The sequence below is a fragment of the Phoca vitulina genome, unplaced genomic scaffold (genome assembly GCF_004348235.1).
Source record: "Phoca vitulina isolate PV1807 unplaced genomic scaffold, GSC_HSeal_1.0 scaffold8, whole genome shotgun sequence".
Lineage (NCBI taxonomy): Eukaryota > Metazoa > Chordata > Mammalia > Carnivora > Phocidae > Phoca > Phoca vitulina.
Window position 1 is genome coordinate 61,048,832 of NW_022589711.1, and position 20,410 is coordinate 61,069,241.

General features: G+C 42.5%; 1 protein-coding gene across 3 annotated transcripts in view; it reads right to left on the reverse strand.

Moving 5' to 3' along the window:
* Positions 1-12,014: 12,014 nt before the first annotated feature.
* The window catches only part of SOX2 (SRY-box transcription factor 2), an 808,376-nt gene continuing 799,980 nt past the window's right edge, over positions 12,015-20,410 (reverse strand). For all 3 annotated transcript variants that reach the window (XR_004299829.1, XR_004299830.1, XR_004299827.1), the window contains 2 exons: positions 16,599-16,881; positions 12,015-14,861 (listed from right to left, as the gene is read on the reverse strand). The gene's annotated coding sequence lies outside the window, so the exon portion shown is untranslated. The remainder of the gene's footprint in view (positions 14,862-16,598; positions 16,882-20,410) is intronic.

Consider the following 20,410-nt stretch of genomic DNA (forward strand, 5'->3'; position numbering starts at 1 on the left):
AAGCGTCTGCCTTTGGCTCAGGTCATGATCCCAGGGTCCTGGGATCGAGTCCCACATTGGGCTCCTTGCTTAGCAGGGAATCCGGTTCTCCCTCTCCCTCTGCCCCTGCTTGTGTCCCCTCTCTCACTGTGTCTCTCTCTATCAAATAAATAAAATCTTTAAAAAAATAAAAAAATAAAATGAGTCTCTTGCCGGCAGCATATCGATGGGTCTTGTTTTTTTATCCAATCTGATACCCTGTGTCTTTTGATTGAGATATTTAGCCCATTTACATTCAGGGCAGCTATTGAAAGATATGAATTTAGTGTCATTGTATTGCCTGTTAGGTGACTGTTACTGTATATTGTCTCTATTCCTTTCTGGTCTATGTTACTTTTAGTATCTCTCTTTGCTTAGAGGACCCCTTTCAGTATTTCTTATAGGGCTGATTTGGTGTTTGCAAATTCTTTTGGTTTTTGTTTGTCCTGGAAGCTTTTTATCTCTCCTTCTATTTTCAGTGACAGTGTAGCTGGATATAGTATTCTTGGCTGCATATTTTTCTCATTTAGTGCCCTTAATATATCATGCCAGTCCTTTCTGGCCTGCCAGGTCTCTGTGGATAGGTCTGTTGCCAATCTAATGTTTCACAGTGGCCCGACTGTGCCGCGGATCACAGTTTATGGCCACCCGGAGCTGAGAGCCTGTGCCTCGGTTCCATCTCTGCAGCCGGCTTACCCGCTCCGATACCTGGGAGCTCTGCCACACTCAGGCACCCCCGGTCTTTCTGTGACCCTGACGGTCCTGAGACCACACTGTCCCAGCGAGGATTCCACCCCCCGCTTAGCCACTGGAGTGACATCCCTCAGCAGAGCCGACTTCTAAAAGTTTCAGTTTTGTGCTCTGCTGCTCTATCACTGGCCGGTCGCCGGCTGACGGAGGCCCCCTCTCCCACCATCTATCTTCCCAAATATTGCCTCAGGTTCACTTCTCCGCACGTCCTACCTTCCAGAAGTAGTTGCTTTTCTGTTCAGAGGGTTGCTGCTATTCTTTTCTTCGATATCCTGTTGAGTTCGTAGGTGTTGAGAATGGTTTGATCCCTATCTAGCTGACTTCCTGGGACCAGACAAAATTTAGGTCTCCTACTCCTCCGCCATCTTGCTCCTCCTACTTATGCCTTTTCTTCTATGAGCTACGTTTTCTCTCCTTGAAGACTCAATTCAAAAGCCCTCCCCTTCCAAAGAGATTCCCCTGAGCCCTTCACCTGGAATTTCAGTCATAGGCACCAGTTAAGATTATATCAGCTACCAGTTGCAGATGGGGCCTAAGGATGAGCCACATTGGACACACTCCAAAGTCAGTGGGATGACTACTCTGGATCATGTGGATATTATTTTTACAAATGCTATTGTAGCCACAGTAGCTTTATTTGCTTCCATAATTGGTGTTATTGTTGCTTATTGAGGCAACAGTCAACTTAAATCCCAACATCTTTTTTCCTTAATATGGAATTCTACCTAAGACTTGTGTCCAAATTCAGAAATTTCCTTCCAAGCTTCCTGACAGCAGGGACACATCTTTCGATCTCTTTAGTATATACTGAAGGGGCATGGCAGCTGCCTGATATTGCAGGTGCTCTAAAGGGCTTTATCTTAGGAGATTTTCCCCCATCCCATACTTCAACTGATAAAGTCATTTTGAATCTTGAATCAGTCATGGTTATCTTAACTGTTTATATTTTATATTCTGCAAATTTCCCAAGCACACCTGCTATAATTTCACATAAATCATTTCTTTTTCTAAGCCCCAAATAGAATAAGGTCAGAAACAGAAACTCTGGTACAATACTTTTTGATTTCAGTATCTCTTAATACATCTAACAATACCATTGTTTGACTCAATTTTACTCCTATCAATCAAAATTTTATTATGGTAGGTGTGTTTATAAGTGTGAAATTGTTCTTAAATTAATTTATTTACTTATTCATTGACTCATTCATTCATAAACATTTGTTAGACACTTTTATATGCCAGGCACTGTACTAAGCACTAGAAACAGAGAAATAAATAGAACTATTTAAGAAACACTAGACAAAAGGACAAGGCCAAGGAGTGCAGCTTTATTTCTGTTAGCAGAAAAATTGGAAACAACATAAATGCCACCAATATAGAAATAGTTAAGTAAGTTACAATACAGCCACAGCATGCTGTGCAGCAGTAAAGAAAAAATGAAATACATTATGATTCAATGATACAAGATTCTCCAAGACATTTTACACTTAAAAAAAGTTGCCAATAGATATGGCACAAAACAACATAATTTTTTTCTTAAAAATTATGTTTCTAGGGGCGTCTGGGTGGCTCAGTCAGTTAAGCATCTGCCTTCAGCTCAGGTCATGATCCTGGATCCCTGGGATTGAGCCCCAAGAGGGGCTCCCTGCTCAGAGGGAAGCCTGCTTCTCCCTCTCCCTCTGCCCCTCCCCTCCACTTGTTCTCTCTCTGAAATAAATAAATAAAATCTTCTTTAAAAAATTATATGTTTCTAGCCATAAAAAAGAATGAAATCTTGCCATTTGCAATGAGATGGATGGAGCCAGAGAATATTATGCTTAGTGAAATAAGTCAGTCAGAAAAAGACAAATACCATATGATTTCACTCATATGTGGAAAACAAATGAGCAAAGGGAAAGAAAGAAAGACAAACCAAGAAATGGACTCTTAACTATAGAGAACAAACTGATGGTTACCAGAGGGGATGTGGGTTCAATAGGTGATGGGGATTAAGGAGGGCACTTATGATGAGCACCAGTGATGTATGGAAATGTTGAATTTCTCTATTGTACACCTGAAACCAACATAACACTGTATGTTTATTGAAATTAAAATTCCCCTACAAAACCATGGCCTTTAGGCCTGAGTATGTTGGAACTTGGCACCCAGTCTCATTTCCCACATTATGGCAAATGGATACATTGGCAGGGCATGGGTTTGAGGTTTCCTAAGTCCAGGTGAAACTGACTTCATCACAGAAAGGAAATGTTTTAGTCAAATATTTTTTGCTGATGAGCCTTCTGAGGATGCAAAAATTCTAGCCCAAATATTTGAGGTCTTGCCAGTCCATTTTAGCTTGTAGAGATGTATAAAGATGTCAGATTAGAGATAGAGTTCACTTGGCTTAGGGACACCAAGGAGTCCTGCATTCATGGTTCTGTGACTTATCTAAAATATTGCTGCTCATTCATGAGCTCTGAAGCCCAACTGTCCATTCACCTCCTGCAAGTCCACAGGGTGAGGAGTTGCCAAAGCTCATGAGCAAACCCAGAACGTCTGTACATCTGGATTGAAAGCTGTGGTCCGGGAACCTGCATCATTATCTGTATTGTTTGGATATTTTAAGGAGATTTCTTGGGGCGCCTGGGTGGCTCAGTCAGTTAAGCATCCGACTCTTATTTTTGGCACAGGTCGTGATCTCAGGGTCATGAAATCGAGCCCCCTGTCGGGCTTCACACTGGGCATGGAGCCTGCTTAAGAGTCTCTCTCTCTTTCTCCCTCTGCCCCCCCCCCCCACCTCACTCACTGTCTTTCCCTCTCTAAAAAAAAATAAAGAGAATTCTCTCACATATTACTGGTGGTGTTTTAAATGAATTTTTACAATTAACAAGGTTTTTAAAATAATTGCAATACAGTGTAAGTGCTAAAATGGAGATATGAGAAAGGTACAATGTGACCCAAAGGAAGGCAAAAATAATCTATTCTGTAAAGTTTCCCATTCACTAAATATACCTTTTTCCCCCCAGAAATAAAACACTCTATCTCAAGTGTTCATAACATAGATACCCAGAGGCTTAGACTAAAAAATGACTTTGGCAATTTATGACAGCTTTGGAATGCTGGTTAATTTGCAGAAGTTAAAACGAAAATCATGAAGCACTCGGGTTGATTAGTTATTCCTGCCAACAGCTCTCTGTGGTGTCAGCATCGCGAGCCTCATCCAATGGGGGAGGAAAGAGGAAAAGGAAAAATGAGTGTCTTGCCCAGAATACCTCAATAGTCAGTGGTGGGAGCAGAATTTCAGATCCAAAGGACCCACTGGGATTGATCCTGTGTCCAAATCAAGAGTCAGAGGACAATAGATGATGGCTTAGAAGCATCACCCATTTTCAGGAAACACAAGGAAATATGGCTGACCCCACCCATTAGATTTCTTTACAGGGCAATGGAGCTCATGCCTCCGAGGCAACCAGGGCATTTTGGTTTTTCATCCACAGCAAAGCCACAGAAAGAGGCAAGTTTCCAGGAACATTCCGAGCCTGATTCTCCAAGCTCACTCTTCTGCTGCACACCAAACATAAACTCAGCCACCACACAGTGTGAACCACTCTGCCTTAGAGGGTCCCTTTATGGAACAATATGGCTGTCCTTATCTTAAGCTAGAAGAAGATCCAGTGATTTGAATGAATCTCTTAGCATCTCTTTGATGATAAAGAAAAAAGTCCATTTTATGCCCCACTTAGCTTCACAAGTCAAAAGTACCCAGAAATGTCTGTGTGTGTGACATTTAAATTCATGGATAAATCTGCAGCTCCTGTCACCCTCATTTATTCCCAACAGGTGAGTCAAGAGTGCATGCTGGCAAGATGTAATGCTGAGTAACTTGGCTTTTTTTTCTTCCCAATTTAACTGAGACCTGTAATGTTATTTGATGCAGTTTTCTGTATTTAATTAATTTAACATTCCAGATTTTTAATTTGCATTTAATTTAACATTTCAGGTTTTTAATTTACCAGATATTGTTTATCAAATATTCATTTCAGAGACTTTCATCGTATATACAGTGCATACCCCTCTTTAATTAGTGTGTGGTAAATTAATTCTTCTATCCTTGCTCTTTCATCAGATATTGGATTAAGGAAGTTGCACTGTTTCAGCACAGCACATAAACTCGTTTATTAAACCAAGATGGTAAATTTCCCCATGTATGTGCATTGCTAATCTGCTTTCATGCTTAACCTGATAAAAACTGCTGTGGTTAAAACCAGAAATCTGTTATTATTTAAAACCTGCTGCTTGGTTTGACAATGGAAGTGTTACATTTTGTATTCTCTCCAATCATTGGATCCAGTTTTGCTCTTATCTTACTCCTGGAGCTGTAACTCTGCCACCCCTCTACCCCATCCAGAGCCTTCTTTCTCTGTCTCCCTTCATCCATGTTATCACCCTCTCCCTCCCTGGGGTACTTGTTAAAATGAGATTACACTGGTCAACGCTTTCCGTTAACTTTTCTCAATGACTCAGACTATCCCAAGTTACAAACTGAAGTTTCTCATCCCTAAGTTTTACACCTTACTTCCCTCTTACTCCTCCCTATCTCCAGGCAAATAATAACCTGTCCCCAAAATGATACTATATTCCAATTTTGCTGGTAGGGACCATTGTAGAAAGAGGGATCTTACCTCTTCTATGACACTGTAAGCTATTTGAGAACACATTTTCTTCAATTCTGCACCCTCAAAACCGCACCCTAGCATACTGCCTTGCACAAACAGGCAAACAGTACATGTCCGTTGGATATCTGAACAGATGGTTGAATAGATGGATGATTGGATAGATGACTGCTTGCATGGATAGCAAGATATCTACTGTGTGCCTGGTACCAATCTAGTTCTTTAAACTGTTTTCTCATTTAAATGTTTCTCCTAATGAGGAAGGATGTCCATTTAACAGATGAGGACACCAAAGCTCAGAGATTAAAGATTTGCTCATGATCTCACAGCTAAAAAGGAGCTGAGTCCAAATCTGAACCCCGATCTGTCTGATCCTCCTGTACTTACTGCACGTGGCCAGGACTGGCTGCATAACTTGTGGGACTGCTATGCTCTGAATGGGTCTCCCCTTCACCACCACATTCATATGTTGAAATCCTAATGCCCAATGTGATGGCACTGGAAGGTGGAAACTTTGGGAAATGATTAAGCCATAAGGGCAGAGCCCTCATGAGTGGGATTGTTATAAAAGAGGCCCCAGAGAAATCCCACCCCATGAGGACACAACGAGAAGTCTGCAACCCAGAAGAGGGTCCTCACCCAACCATACTGGCTCCCTGATCTCACACTTCCAGCCTCCAGAACGGTGAAAAATAAGTTTTTGTTGTTTATAAGCCATCCAGTCTATGGTATTTTGTTATAGCAGCCCAAACAGACTAAGATAGGGGCCCAGTGCAAAATTAAAACCCCTGTTGAAATTTATTAATAATTTCAAGACAGAGACAGCAGAGCATTAAACCTAGTGTGAGGCCCTCCTCAGCACGGAGTCTGTGGGGCATTACAGGTCACGGTCCCCTGAAATCAGCCCTGTGCCTGGGGCCCAGCCACGTCATGACCCACGTTCCAGCTCCAGCTCCTCACTCCCAGGCTGTCCATTAGAACCCCCGCGGTCCTACACTCAGAGAAACTGTTCCCCACTCATCTGTCAGAGGCAGAAGTGGACCAGCAAATGTGAACCTTGCTCAGATGCTTGTGGTCAGGTAGACAGACTCACCTCCTAAACAGACTGGGAATGCCGTGAGGTCAAAGAATACCTCAAAATACGATTCTGTCACATTCTTTATGCCTAGCACCACCACCATCACCCCCTGCCCCTGACCGAGGTGGCGGGTGGGCCGGGAGAAATAGTGTACTTTGCTCTGCAATACCTCACTGACCAACCGAATAAAGCAAACTCTAAGAATAGGTCTCCTGCCCTTGCTCCTCAGATGAGACAGATGAAACATGTAGGCAGCGATGCTAGATAGTGGTTAAGAGTCCAGCATGTGATCCTGAGAGCCAAAGCTGGGCGTGGGACCCCAGAAAGAATTCTTCTCTTTGAACTTCCATGAGCCAATCTCAGGGCCAGTTTGGTGTGAACCAAAGCTCAGGAATCCTAGTGTGAAACTCAGCACTTTATATGGCCACAGCTAAATGACTGCTCCTCCCCACCCCTCTGGCCTTCCTACGTGGCTACTGTTCTTTTCAAAGGAAAGATAATGACATGTTGATGGGTTTTTAAAGAAGTCCTTAAGACACCAATTCCAGAGGTGACAGCCATCGATAAAATATCGCAAAGCAGAGACAAGACAGTCTTTGAAATCTTGTGGCACAGCACAAGGTGGTACTGGCAACTCTGCTTGTGACCCAGGAAAACATGGTTAAAAAACAACAAATAAGGGGCGGCTGGGTGGCTCAGGCATTAAGCGTCTGTCTTCGGCTCGGGTCATGATCCCGGGGTCCTGGGATCAAGCCCCGCGTCAGGCTCCCTGCTCCGCAGGAGGCTGGCTTCTCCCTCTCCCTGCAGCTCCACCTGCTTGTACTCTCTCTCTCTCTGTGTCAAATAAATGAATAAACTCTTAAAAAAAAAAAAAAAACCCACACACAAATAATAGGGGCGCCCGGCTGGCTCAGCTGGTGGAGCGTGCGACTCTTGATCTCCAGGTTATGAGTTTCAGCCCCATGATGGGCATTAGAGATTACTTTAAGAAAAAAAAAAAAAAAAAAGAATAGTAAAACCAGCGCTGAGGTCATTCAAGATGAGAGCAGGCATCAGGTTAAGGGCAAACACTTACTCTAACCATTGAAAGCCCAGTTTTAGTGTGCTTGAGGGCAGGGCTCACATCTGTCTTGCTCCTTGGAAGACTCCTCAGAGTCCAAGGCAGTCGCCCAGTAAATGTGGAAGGACAGAAGGAAAGAAAGTTTCTCTGAGGGGACATAAGAGACTTAAGGTTAGAAGGGCACAACCGCAGGTTCCATTCCTTGATCACTTGTATGTATTTCCAAAAATAGATGATGACATTTGTATACATCCTTTGTTGGCTCTTGCTTTCATGGTTTGGACCGCATTTAACTTCATCTCTTAGGAACTTGGGGGCCATGGCTGTGACCTCAAGTCCAGAACTGGAGTGCGGGCAGTTGATTGTCCCTTTATCATCTCCTCCTGGCCACCAGAACAGCCACAGTGTCCGTCACAGTGCCCCTGCCTGAAGGCAGCACCAGGGCATGGGGGGCTGTTAGCCAGGAGGCCTGACTGGTACTTACTGGAAGGCATTCTTTTTAAATAAACTTGTCATTTTGGATTAATTTTAGAATCACAAAAAAGTGACAAAGATAGAACAGAGAGTTCTCACTATACTCTTCACCTAGATTCCCATGATGTTAACATCTTGCATAACTATGGTGCATTTGTCAAAACTAAGACATTAACATCAGTACGTTACTATGAACTAAAATCCAGACTTTATTCAGATTTCACCAGCTTTTCCACTTATGTTCTTTTTATTAAAAAAAGAATCAACTAACTTGGGGTACAGTTTTGGGTTTCCAGAAAAATCGAGCAGGTAGCCTAAGTCCCACATACCAGTCCCATCCCTACCCTGCACCCCTAGCACACAGTTTCCCCTATTGTTAACATCTTGCATGAGTGTGGTACATTTGTTAAAATAATGAGTCAATATTGATACATTATTATTAGCTAAAATTCACAGTTTGCATTAAGTTTCACTCTTTGTGTTGTGTAATTCTATGAGTTTTGACAGATACCTAATGACATGTATCCCCCATAATAGTATGATACAGAGCAATTTCGGGGCCCTAAAGATTTATCCCTCTCCTTCTCCCCGAGAACCCCTGACAATCAATGATGGGTTTTTTTTTTTAGATTTTATTTATTTATTTATTTATTTATTTGAGAGACAGAGAAAGAGAGAGTGTGAGCATGAACTGGGGAGGAGCAGAGGGGAGGGACAAGCAGACTGCAGGGAGCCCGACGCGGGACTCAATCCCACAACCCTGAGATCCTGAGATCATGACCTGAGCCAAAATCAAGAGTTTGGCCGCTTAGCCAACTGAGTCACCCAGGCACCCCAATCAGCGATCTTTTTACTATCTCTCTAGTTGTGCCTTCCCTGAAATCTCATCTAGTTGAAATCATACAGTATGTAATCTTCAGATTGACTTTTCACTTAGCAATATGTCTTCCATGTCTTCATGGCTTGACTAATGAATGTCCTTTTTCTATTCCAGGATCTAATCCAAGGTCAGTGTGGAGGCACATTTAGTGTGGAGACATTTTTTTTAATTTAAGTGTAATTGACATACAACATTATGTTAGTTTCGGGTGTACAACATAATGATTCGACATTCCTGTGCACTGCATATGGAGGAATTTTTAATACTTCCTTTTCAATGATCAGAATTCTTTTCAAAGCAAGAGATTCAGTTTTGTGTCCTTGGGTGATTTTTTTTCTGCACTTAACGTTATATTTATTTCTTTAGTAAATATTAATTGAGTTTTTTTATGTGTCAGGCATTCTCTTAAGCAAGGAAAACACAGATTTGAATGAGCTATAAAAGATCCTTGTTCCCATAGAGTTAAAAAAACATTCCTAAAATTACTATTAATGGCTATGTACTATTTCATCTTATCAGTTTATTTTAAAATAGACCATCCCCCAATTTTTCCTATTTTTAATAACACTGTGATAAATACAAATCTTTGTTCATCATTTATTATGTCCTAGGAGACAGTGTTAAAAGTAAAAAAGATAGGCCCATTTTTTAAGTATTTGCTATATGGGGTCATATTCTTCACCAGAAAGGACATGGCTATTTACTATCTTACTTCCTCCAGCCATGAAAGTTCCTATCTTATCCTGACTATGACTGCCACCCTCACCTTTGCTCCCCCCCTACTCTCTGTAGTAGCCCTCAGTCTCTTTGCCCTCTTCTAGCACAAGCAATTTAAGCAGTCAGCTTCTAGTTCCAAGCTGGCCTCTTGGCTCTAGATTGATTCATGCTGTCTACCTCCCACCAAAAATGCTTTCTCCGTGTGTGTGCCTCACACACATATCTCACTTTTGAATAGTCCATTCCGTTAGGGGCCTGTACTAAACTTCCTTATGCCCAGGTTCCTTGCTGTAAAATTGGCACAATTTCACAACAAAGGCTAACCTTTATGTAGGGTTTGCATATTTACAGCCATTTGGTCCCAGATGATCAAACTGTATTTCCATGACCCCAGGAGGTGATGCTAGACTATGAAAAGTAGGTAAACTGAGAGCAATTTTTTATGATTCATCTCAAAACCCATTCTTTTTAACCCCCTAATATTTCATCTTTTTCTTAGGAGCACAGACCTAAGATATAGACCTCATTCTGAAAATCGCATTGTCTTAATTACCCTAATGAACACTATGATAAGCTTTAGTAATAATATGATCTTTGGAAGTAGGAAGACCTGGGCTTAAAAATCAGTGCAACCATTTGTTAATTGTGTGACCTTGAATAAGTGACTTTTCAAGCCGAGATTGCTTATCTCTAAAATTGGGGCACTAATAATAGCTAACCCTTGGAAAGAGTTTACCATGAGCCAGACACTATTGATTTGATCCTCATTACAATCTAATGAGGCAAATTTAATTATTATCATTCCCATTTTCTGCAGAAGCAAAATAAGGCAGAGACAGGGTAAGTGACCTGTCTGCAGTCATGCAACTGGTAAGAAGCAAAGCTGGGGGGCGCCTGGGTGGTTTAGTCGGTTGGGCGGCTGCTTTTGGCTCAGGTCATATCCCAGCGTCCTGGGATTGAGCCCCGCATTGGGCTCTCTGCTCAGCTGAGAGTCCGCTTCTCCCTACCCCTGCTCTTGTGCTCTTGCTCGCTCTCTCTCTCTCGCTCTCGCTCTCTTGCTCTCAAATAAATAAATAAAATCTTTAAAAAGAAGCAGCAACAGCAGCAGCAGCAAAGCTGGGATTCAAATCTGGGAAAATTGGCTCTGGAGTCTAAATTCTTGACCCTTACATACATACCCTCTTGCTGATACTGCATGAGATAATCAGGAAGATTAAATGAAACAACCTGTATTAACGATCTATTATGTAGTGTGCACGGCCCATAATAAATTTATACTCCCTTTTACCCACTCTTACTATAACATTGTTATCTTCCTGGTTCTGAGTACTCCAATCTCAGCCAAAGAGGTCTAGTACAGCCAGACCCTTCTGCCTTTGGATCAGACACAGGGCAGCACATACAGGGAGTTTAGAGCAGTTGGGCATTCCTAGAGGGAGGCATGAGCAGAGAGAGGTGAGGCTGCTTTGATGGATGGGAGTGAGGTCATAGAAGACACTGAGTGTCCATGGGGAGGCAGTATAATGTAGGGTAAGGATTATGGGCTTTGGAATCAGCCAGGTTCAAATCCCAGCTCTGTCTACAGGGTAGTCTGGAGAATTAAATGAGATGTGGTGAAAAGGCTGCTCACCACACCTTCTCTTCTTAAAGTCATGCACACTCTTGTTGAATCACTATATTGTACACCTGAAACTAATATAACACTGTATGTTAACTATAATGAAATTAAAATAAAAAACTCAATAAATAAATAAACATTCATGCACACTACACGATTGGACACTGTCCAGCAGCCCAGAGAGAAATACAAGACTAACCTCAGAATGAACAATTTAAAACTATGTAGTTCTATCTTCAATTTAGTGTGCAAACGGATTGTATCTCAAGCTGCTGACACCAAGCTGTGAGGAAGGTGTGCCAGAGTCTGATAATATGGCAGACCTTTGGGGGTAAATGTGGTAGGTGATGGTATATCTATCCCTAAAGCAGTGTGCTTGTTCAGGCTTCACCAAAACCTGGATGAAATAACCCTCAGGATTCTCAGCTACTTATTGCTCAGACTCCACATTCACCAAGCAACCTTCTGATAACACCTAAATCCCCCAGACAGTGTCCAGGTAGAATGAACAGAAATATTCCTGGCCCTAGAGGGGCACCAGGGTGGCTCAGTCAGTTAGGGTTTAACTCTTGGTTTCGGCTCAGATCATGATCTCAGGGTTGTGGGATGGAGTCCGGAGTCAGGCTCCGCTCTCAGCGGGGAGTCTGCTTGAGCTTCTTTCCCTCTCCCTCTGCCCTTCCCCCTGCTATCTCTCTCTCTCTCTCAAATAAATAAATAAAATCTTAAAAAAAGAAAGAAAGACAAATTCCTTAAAAAAAGAAAGGCCCTAGAAAAAATGATCTCCATTACAAATACATATAAATCAATCTTATATGAATTAGAAGTTATTGCTGCCCAGAAGGTAGAATAATCCTTATTCTCTTCACATCTCTTTGATTCTACCATCAGGAAAATTTTGGAAACCCCACACTGAATCTCAGACTTCCTGAGCACCTACTATGTGCCAGACACAAGCTTGGCACAGTGAAGAATTCAAATTTGAAATGACATAATCCTCGCTGAAACAACTTAAAATCTGGTAGAGATAATGAAGCAAATACACCAAGAGCTTAAAATAAGGCACAAGTTGAACAAAATGCTGCCTCATTATCACCTTGAAAAACCCCCAGGGCCAAGTCTAGGCCTCCTAGTTCTATTCAACTTGAGGAGGTGATAATGAGGAGAAAATGTTCTTGCCCATTAAAGAGTTCTTAACATGGAGACCAAGGCTAGCTGCTAAATAAATAGTGGAATTTTACCTTTCAAGTTATATAGGTAATACCTGTTACCTTCCATGATACATACTTTACGAAGTCTATTTCTACAAAAGGAGAGAAAAAAGAGAAATGCATACATAGGGGAACAGAAGCGTAATTTATTTATAGATGAAGAGAGGGCAAGAGGAGCTGACGGCAAAGGCCATTTGTCCTCACGGTGATGAATGAGTGAATCAACATGCACAACTCAGTGGCTGCCAAACCAAGCTGGTACAGCTGTGGCTGATGATGACTGTCCACACTAGCCCACACCCCGTCCCCTGTACATGGACCATCCTCCCCTGAGACAAGACCTACCCCTCATCTATGCCTCTAACACCTTCCCTGCTTTCCAGCCCAGACTCCAATAGTGTCTCTGCATTAAGCTTTTCCCACCCTCCGCTAGTAGAGGGATCCCTTCCTCCTCTAAGTTCTCACATATGTTGTCTCAAGGGCATCATGGCATTCCTCACATTTTGTCCTGAAGGTGGCTGTGACAGTAGCAAAAAGAGTATCAGAAATTGATTCAGAAAACCTAGGTTGGAATCTGGATCTTGCCACCAACTAACTGTAGAAATGTGGGAAAGCTATAGTTCCACATTCAGACGAATGGAGAAATTGTCTGCTTCAAAGGTGACTGGGAGGTCTAAATAAGATTATCTAGGACAGGGAGGAGCCGCCTGAGAGCACCGCCCAAAACTGAACCTGTCAGGACCAAGGGAGGACGTGCAGGTCATCAAAGATGATTTCAAAGGGAAGAGTCCAGTTTGTAAGGAAGAGAAGGAGGAAGGTAACTTGATGGATTCACAGAGGGAGTACTTACCCATGATCTTTTAGTGGCAGGAGAAAATTCTAGAAGCAAAATTAAAATAACTGATGTCCCTTATGTTTACAGTGGTGGCCAGGAGTTACAGACCTCAGAAAAGTATAAGGAAATGTGTTCTTAAACTAAATCACATTTTAATTTGAATATAGAAGCAATAGAACCTCCATGTCAGATGAATAAGAATAACCTCAACATGGATCCCAAGAGGAATCTTTACCTGGGTCTGTTCCGTGGACAAGACAGCCGAGTTTCCCAGTGTGGTTCTATTAGAACCAAACGGACGCACTTGAGGACCAGCAGTGACTGCCTCAAAGCAATCCAGAGGCTGGGAATAGTGCAGTGGGGAAAATCAGGGCACCCGTGTTCCAACGTGTTGTCAGTAATGTTTGTGAGGCAGCCTCGGGAGGGTTTCTGGGTCTTAGTTTCTTCATCTCTGTCATGAAACAGAGCTGTGAGTGCCCTCTCAGGACCCTTCTGGCCCTGTGCTTATCAAATTAACAAAGTTGAAGAGATCAGTCATGGGCCAAGGTGAAAGCCATTCCGCTCAGTGCCCCACCTTGAAGCTTTACGTTGTGAAATCTCTATTCCACTAAAGGCATTCAGCAAACCCTGTGCTGGGCACTAGGGCTAGAACAGGTCATCCAGGAGCTGCATGCCCATCAGGATGACCAAAAAAGGAAAACAGCCAGAGAATCAGAAAATACTCAACTGAAAGGAATTTATGGGTTATCTGGTTCTAGCCCTTTCTTGTACAGAGGAAGAAACCAAACATCAGAAGGGTCAGAAATCATTTTCCCCAGAATGCACAGCTAGAGGAAGATACAAGAAGGGGGAGTACAGCAGAAAGAGCCCTGGACTTGGAGTTCTTGCTGTAGGAGGACCCAGTTGTACCCCTTGGGGTCAGCGGCCACATTGCTGTCTCCAGGCCTCAGCCTCTCCTGGGGAATTATGCAGCTCACCCACTGCTGCTTCTGCCCCAGCCCTCTCTGTAGTTATGAAGTTGGGACTAGAACCCCAACCTCCCGATCCCCTGCCCTGGGCCCTTTCTGTCCTGCCAGAAAAAAATAAGGGATGCTGTGGAAACATACCCAGTTGCAAAATCCTGGAAAGACAAGAGGAATGGTAAAGCTGGCTTGTCCTGGAGCCCATTAGCATCAGGAGACTCACGAGAGAATATGTTTCTGCATTTCTCAAAATATCTTTTACCTGGGGATGGGAATACCTGTATTCATTTACTCATTCAGAAATGTATAATTTTTGAGGGTAGGGAATAAAATTAATTGATAGTGTTCAAATTCAGAAAACAAAAAGGTGAAGGCCGGCAGAGACTGTTTACAAGAAAGCTGATGAAGCTTCAGCTTGAGTCCTTCCCTGGCAGGGACTCCTTCCAAGAGTCCCATGATCATACATGCGGTCATACAACTGTAAAATATTTGCAGAAGGGAGAGGTTTTTGCATTCTTTTTCTTAAAGATGTAAGCCTCAGGCCCCTATATCCAGGTGATTCAGACACTGAATTTCTTCTCTTCTCTCCTCCATTCCTTCCTCCTAGGGCTGGAAGAAAAAAAAGTTTTGTTTTTGTTTTAATGAAAAGAAATGTACAACTTAAGAGAAGATCAAGTCTGAGGAATTAAAAATTAAAGCCTATAAAGACCAACTCTGAGTGAAACAACACAGTGCCCTTGAATGGGATGGGTGGAAATTCTGTGTCAGTGCCATGAAGAGTGCCAAAAATATCTTGAGTTTAGGGGTGCCTGAGTGGCTCAGTCGGTTAGGGGTCAGTCTGCCTTCTGCTCAGGTCATGATCTCTGGGGTCCTAGGATGGAGCCCCACATCAGGCTTCCTGCTCAGCAGGGAGTCTGCTTCTCTCTCTCTCTCTCCCTCTGCCTCTCCCCAGTGCTCGTTCTTTATCTCAAATAAATAAATACAATCTTAAAAAATATATCTTTACTTTAATACTCAGGCTTCCTTTCGTCGCATAAATTTTAGCTGTTTTTTTTTAAAGATTTTATTTATTTATTTGACAGAGAGAGACACAGCGAGAGAAGGAACATAAGCAGGAGGAGTGGGTGAGGGAGAAGCAGGCTTCCCGTGGAGCAGGGAGCCCGATGTGGGGCTCGATCCCAGGACCCCGGGATCATGACCTGACCTGAAGGCAGACACTTAACGACTGAGCCAGCCAGGCATCCCAATTTTAGCCATTTTGATTCATTTGACAGAATGTTGACAAATCAAAAAAATTTGTCAAACAACCTGTTTGGTCAATTCTAAGAAATTAAAAAAATAATAAAAAATTCTAATTAACTTGTCTGGTTCTCCTGATCAGTTAAGTCAAGTCAAAATAAACCCATTTGCTGACATGATCACAAATTCACTTCTGGGTGAGATTTTTAAAGTTATTGCTTGGAGAAGCCCATGCTTTAGGACAGAAGAGGCCAATTTGAACTTCCAAACCTCATTTAATAGAACATTCCAACTGGGGATTTTTATTTAACAGCGGGTGAAAACGTTTTTTACAGGAGGGGTATTTTATTGTGTTCACTAGGTATGCCACATAAATGCACTGTACTTGTGACTAGTCTGTCCCCTTAACAGACCCCATGTGTCTGATGAGGAAATAGGGTGTGGCAATTTATGACTTTTAAGGGTAACTGAATCATGCAGCTGTTACCAGAGGCCTCTACCCATTTCAACCCCAAATGTTACATAGGGCTCCCCGGATTTCCAAGCTCTGCATTTAAAATAGAAACCTCTCTGAAGGGACGGCAGGTATTAAACATCCTTTGTCCTAAGAAAAAAAGAAAACTCAAATATTTATGAGTCACTAGTAAAGCCAAATGAGGACCGTGAAGGTTCCGGTACAGATTTCATGCACAGTGACATCCCAGGTATGGAGAATGCTTGCTCCTTTCTTTCTGGGGACAGACACTTGTCATTCCGGGTGGAAGAGGTCGGCCCAAAGACAGGAGGATTCACTATAACATCACTTTCCTCTCAAGATTCTAAAATGCAATGTTTCCCAAGCTTGGCAGATAAGAATTATCTGAAGCAGTTGTTACAAAACAGATTTCCGGGGCTTAGGTGGAGTCCAGGAATCTGTATTTTTAGCCAGCTCCCAGGGGATCCTTATCACTGTCATAAAGCCAAGGTGCAGAATGGCTCCCAGAGACATCACATTATTAGAATAAATAGAGCAGCCACGGGGAAATGTACTTTAACCTGTACACAGCTGGGAAGCCACTGGGATTCATGGCTTAGAATTTCATCTTCAAGCCAAGATGTTAAACATACCAATGAATGTGTGTTCCTTATTATCACCCATAATGGTTTCCTTCTTCATGTCTTAGGGGAATGCCATATGCCCAGAGTTCCTGGCAGCAGAAAACCAAAATATTAACAGAATAAATTACTTCAAATTAGACATGTGCTGCTGAACTATTCTAAGGTATTTGGAATATTAACAAACTTAGACCTGGCTGAGGATCATTAATGGCATTGACCTCGGAGCATATTCTTCAAATACAAAACTTCCGAGTTTGCTTTTAACTGCCCGAGCACTAGCATCTTCATCATCCTGCAAAGAAAGCAAGGGGTTGGTTTTGCCAGCTCTTCAAAGCTTTCTCTGTGATACCTGCAATCAGAAACAGCTCACCTCGGGGACAGGGCCAGAACCCGTGGCTGCCTCCGCCCCCTGCCAGCCCGAGGAGGGTGGTGCCAGTTCCAGCATGACCCAGACAGCTGAAGAATGGAAGGAAGGCAGAGGTGGCTCTAGTCGCTGCCTGGGAGAAGGATAAGACCTACTTCCTCTACTTCAAGGATGCCCTCCAACCAAGAAGAGCTCCAAAACCCAAGGTCAAGCCTGTCACACATGTTAATGGTAGACAAAATCATGAATAAAATACAAGCCTGTGAGAAAGTCCTCCTTACTATCAGGGACCAGGCTCTCTTGCATACTGTTAATATGTCATGGTTCTGTTTTCCGAATGCAAGTGTCATTCTTTTTAAATATTATTGTTATTGTTAATTTTTAAGAAGGTTATATGTTCACACATTCAAAACAAACAAGATACAAGGGGGGAGATCTCACTTCTATCCTTGTCTTCCATCTACCTAGTTCCCTTCCTCCTGCCCAGACATTACCACTGTATTTAGTTTCTCATACATTCTTCTGGAATTTATGCAAAAACAAGCAAGTGCAAGCACATCTTCATATTTGCTCACTTTTTACACAAAAAAATAACATCCTAGGCTTACTATTTTGAACTTTGCCTTCTTTCATCCAACAAATGTACCTTAGAACGCTTTTCTAAATCGGTACACAGAGAGTTGCTTCATTCTTGTTTATAACTTCGTAGTATTCCATCAGAGGATGCACCAATTTGTAGTGAAACCATTAGTTTTTAGTCTGTTTTCCTGACAGAGAAATCGATGGCTTTGTTTTGGATACCTAAAAGTTAAGTAAGCCCAGACACACCAAGAGGGTTGATGAAGTTGTGCATGCAGAATTTCTGGAGATTCTCAGAGGGAGGTGATTTAAGAAATATATTCTGTTCCACATAATTACAAAAGTTGATTTAATATATCATGTTCTATGATAAGAGCAACCAGAAGGCATCTGAGAGAAATTAGAAAAGAATTCAAACCCAAACCTGAGTTAATTAAGGTAAAGAAAGGAAACACAAGAGAAGCGGAAGACCAACTTTGTTTCTGCCACTTCTTTTCAGCTCCGTCAGACTCCTCTCAGTTCTTGGAGGGACCAAGGCTTGTTCAAATAAGGACTCAAGTGGTCTAATTAGGTGGGAAGGGAAGAGACTGAGTAAAGGGAAGGCCTGAAGGAAGACAAGGAAGGCCAGGAGAGCCATGTCCATATGTTTTTATTCTCAGAGGCTAACCCGTTCCCTAAGAAGTGTTTTCACCATCATATTTCCTCCAAGCTGTAATTTTACAAAAGGAAAACTTTCGACTCACAACTCCATGTCTTTGGCCACAACAGTATTTAAAGGTATGTCCCTTTGTTTTTCACCAAGCCTGGAACTGTTGTGTCATGTAGATGTTGGTAAAATCCCCTTTTTAGTGTTGTCCTCTCAGAAGAGGTCAAAAAAGAGTTTTCATCTCTGGCCAACAATTTAATATATCAGTGAGTACCTTTCGAAGTCATTTTAAACTTTAAAAAGCTCCAAATATTTCTTAGAAGTTGGGACAATTTTTTTTTTTTAAGATTTTATTTATTTATTTGACAGAGAGAGAGAGAGCACGAGCGGAGGGGAGGGGCAGAGGAAAAACGGAGAAGTAGGCTCCCCGCTGCTGAGCAGGGAGCCTGATGTGGGACTCAATCCCAGGACACCGAGATCATGACCTGAGCTGAAGGCAGACGCTTAACCGACTGAGCCACCCAGGCACCCCCAAATGTTGGGACAATTTAAGCAGGATCCCCACCTTTGCACCCTAGATGGTGTTTAGTGACCTGGGATGTTCACTCAAGTCAGCCGAAACTAAAAGAGCATACTCGAACACTGAGGATAATAATGTAAACTGGCATTACCTTTCTGGAGGGCAATTTGGCACTATATAGAGAGAGCTTTAAAAAAATATTCACATTCTTAGGGGCGCCTGGGTGGCTCAGTTGGTTAAGCAACTGCCTTCGGCTCAGGTCATGATCCTGGAGTCCCGGAATCGAGTCCCGCATCGGACTCCCTGCTCAGCGGGGAGTGTGCTTCTCCCTCTGACCCTCCCCCTCTCATGCTCTCTGTCTCCCATTCTCTCTCTCAGATAAATAAATAAAAAATCTTTAAAAAAAAAAATATTCACATTCTTAGACTCAGAAGTTGCATTTCTGAAAGCCAATACTAAAGAAATTTTATACTTTTGCTACAGGAATGAAAAGCTATAGGAAACTGGATTTAGCAGGTGTTCTCAAATGTTTCGATCCCAAGACCCCTTTACACTCTTAAAAATTATCAAGTACACCACAGAGCGGTTGTTTATGTGGGTGGTATCTATTAATCTTTGCCAGATTAGAAATTTAAACGGAGAAACTTAACTAGAAACTCCAAAGATCCCTCAAGGGCTTTTCGTCCAGATGTTCATTGCCACCTTAGTATGCAGCAGAAGTACATTATGAGTACTCTCTCTCATCACACAGAATATTAATAGGACATTTACCCAAGGGTTGAAATTTAATAAAACTAATCATTTATTATTTAAACAATTGGCTAAATGATGATTTAAATAAATTATTTTGTTCTTCTATTATCTAATTATTTTTTTAGTTATAAACTATTTGCTAAGTCTTAGTTATCACTGCACTCTGCAAAATCGGGGGAGGAAAGCCTACAAGATTAAGGGAAAATGGGTTTGGGGCAGGACACTCAAAAACTGTCAGTGACACAGTAAAAAAAAAAAAAAAGAACTTCATTAAAAAAAAACAGCACAGTTTGACACAAGTTCAATGTGCGTTTTATAACTATGGCACTCTACCTCGAAAGACACCTGCCGTTTGCTGTGGAAGCAGGCATCTCCCTGCCTGCCAGGTTTCCAGCGGGTTCCCAGGCCCATCACCCTGTGTGGGAGAGGCACAAAACAACAGGTAGAAAATAGAGAAAGGTGAAATAAAGAGAAAATGAGCAGAGAACAGAGAGGAACAATACGAAATAGGCTGAGAGGAAAGAAGGAAAAATTAAAGACAGGGAGGGCACTGGCCTGGCTGGGGTGCCAAGGGCGCCAAGGGCACCAGGGTGTCGGGAGGGAAGGGTTTCGGGTTGCAGTCATCATGAAGTTGTGGAAGGAGGGTGATCTGAATTGGGACAGTGAGCTGCACCGCCAGACCTTGGTGGCCGCGGCTCCTGTCCTTGTGCCGGTGTGTGCGCATGCGTACACGGCCGGGTGCGTGCGTGCGTGCGTGCGTGCGTGCGCGTTCACCTGGTGTTTCTCCTGGAAGAAACTGTGCGTGTGCAGACTTACTCAAGTTGCTCCCTTGAGCAATTGTGTTGGAACAAATTTACATTTTCAAAACAGATGTTATACTAGAACTGACGGCATTTAGATGATCTTCGTTAAGGCTGGAAACATGTACACCGCGGTGACATTAGTTGTATCTCGGTATA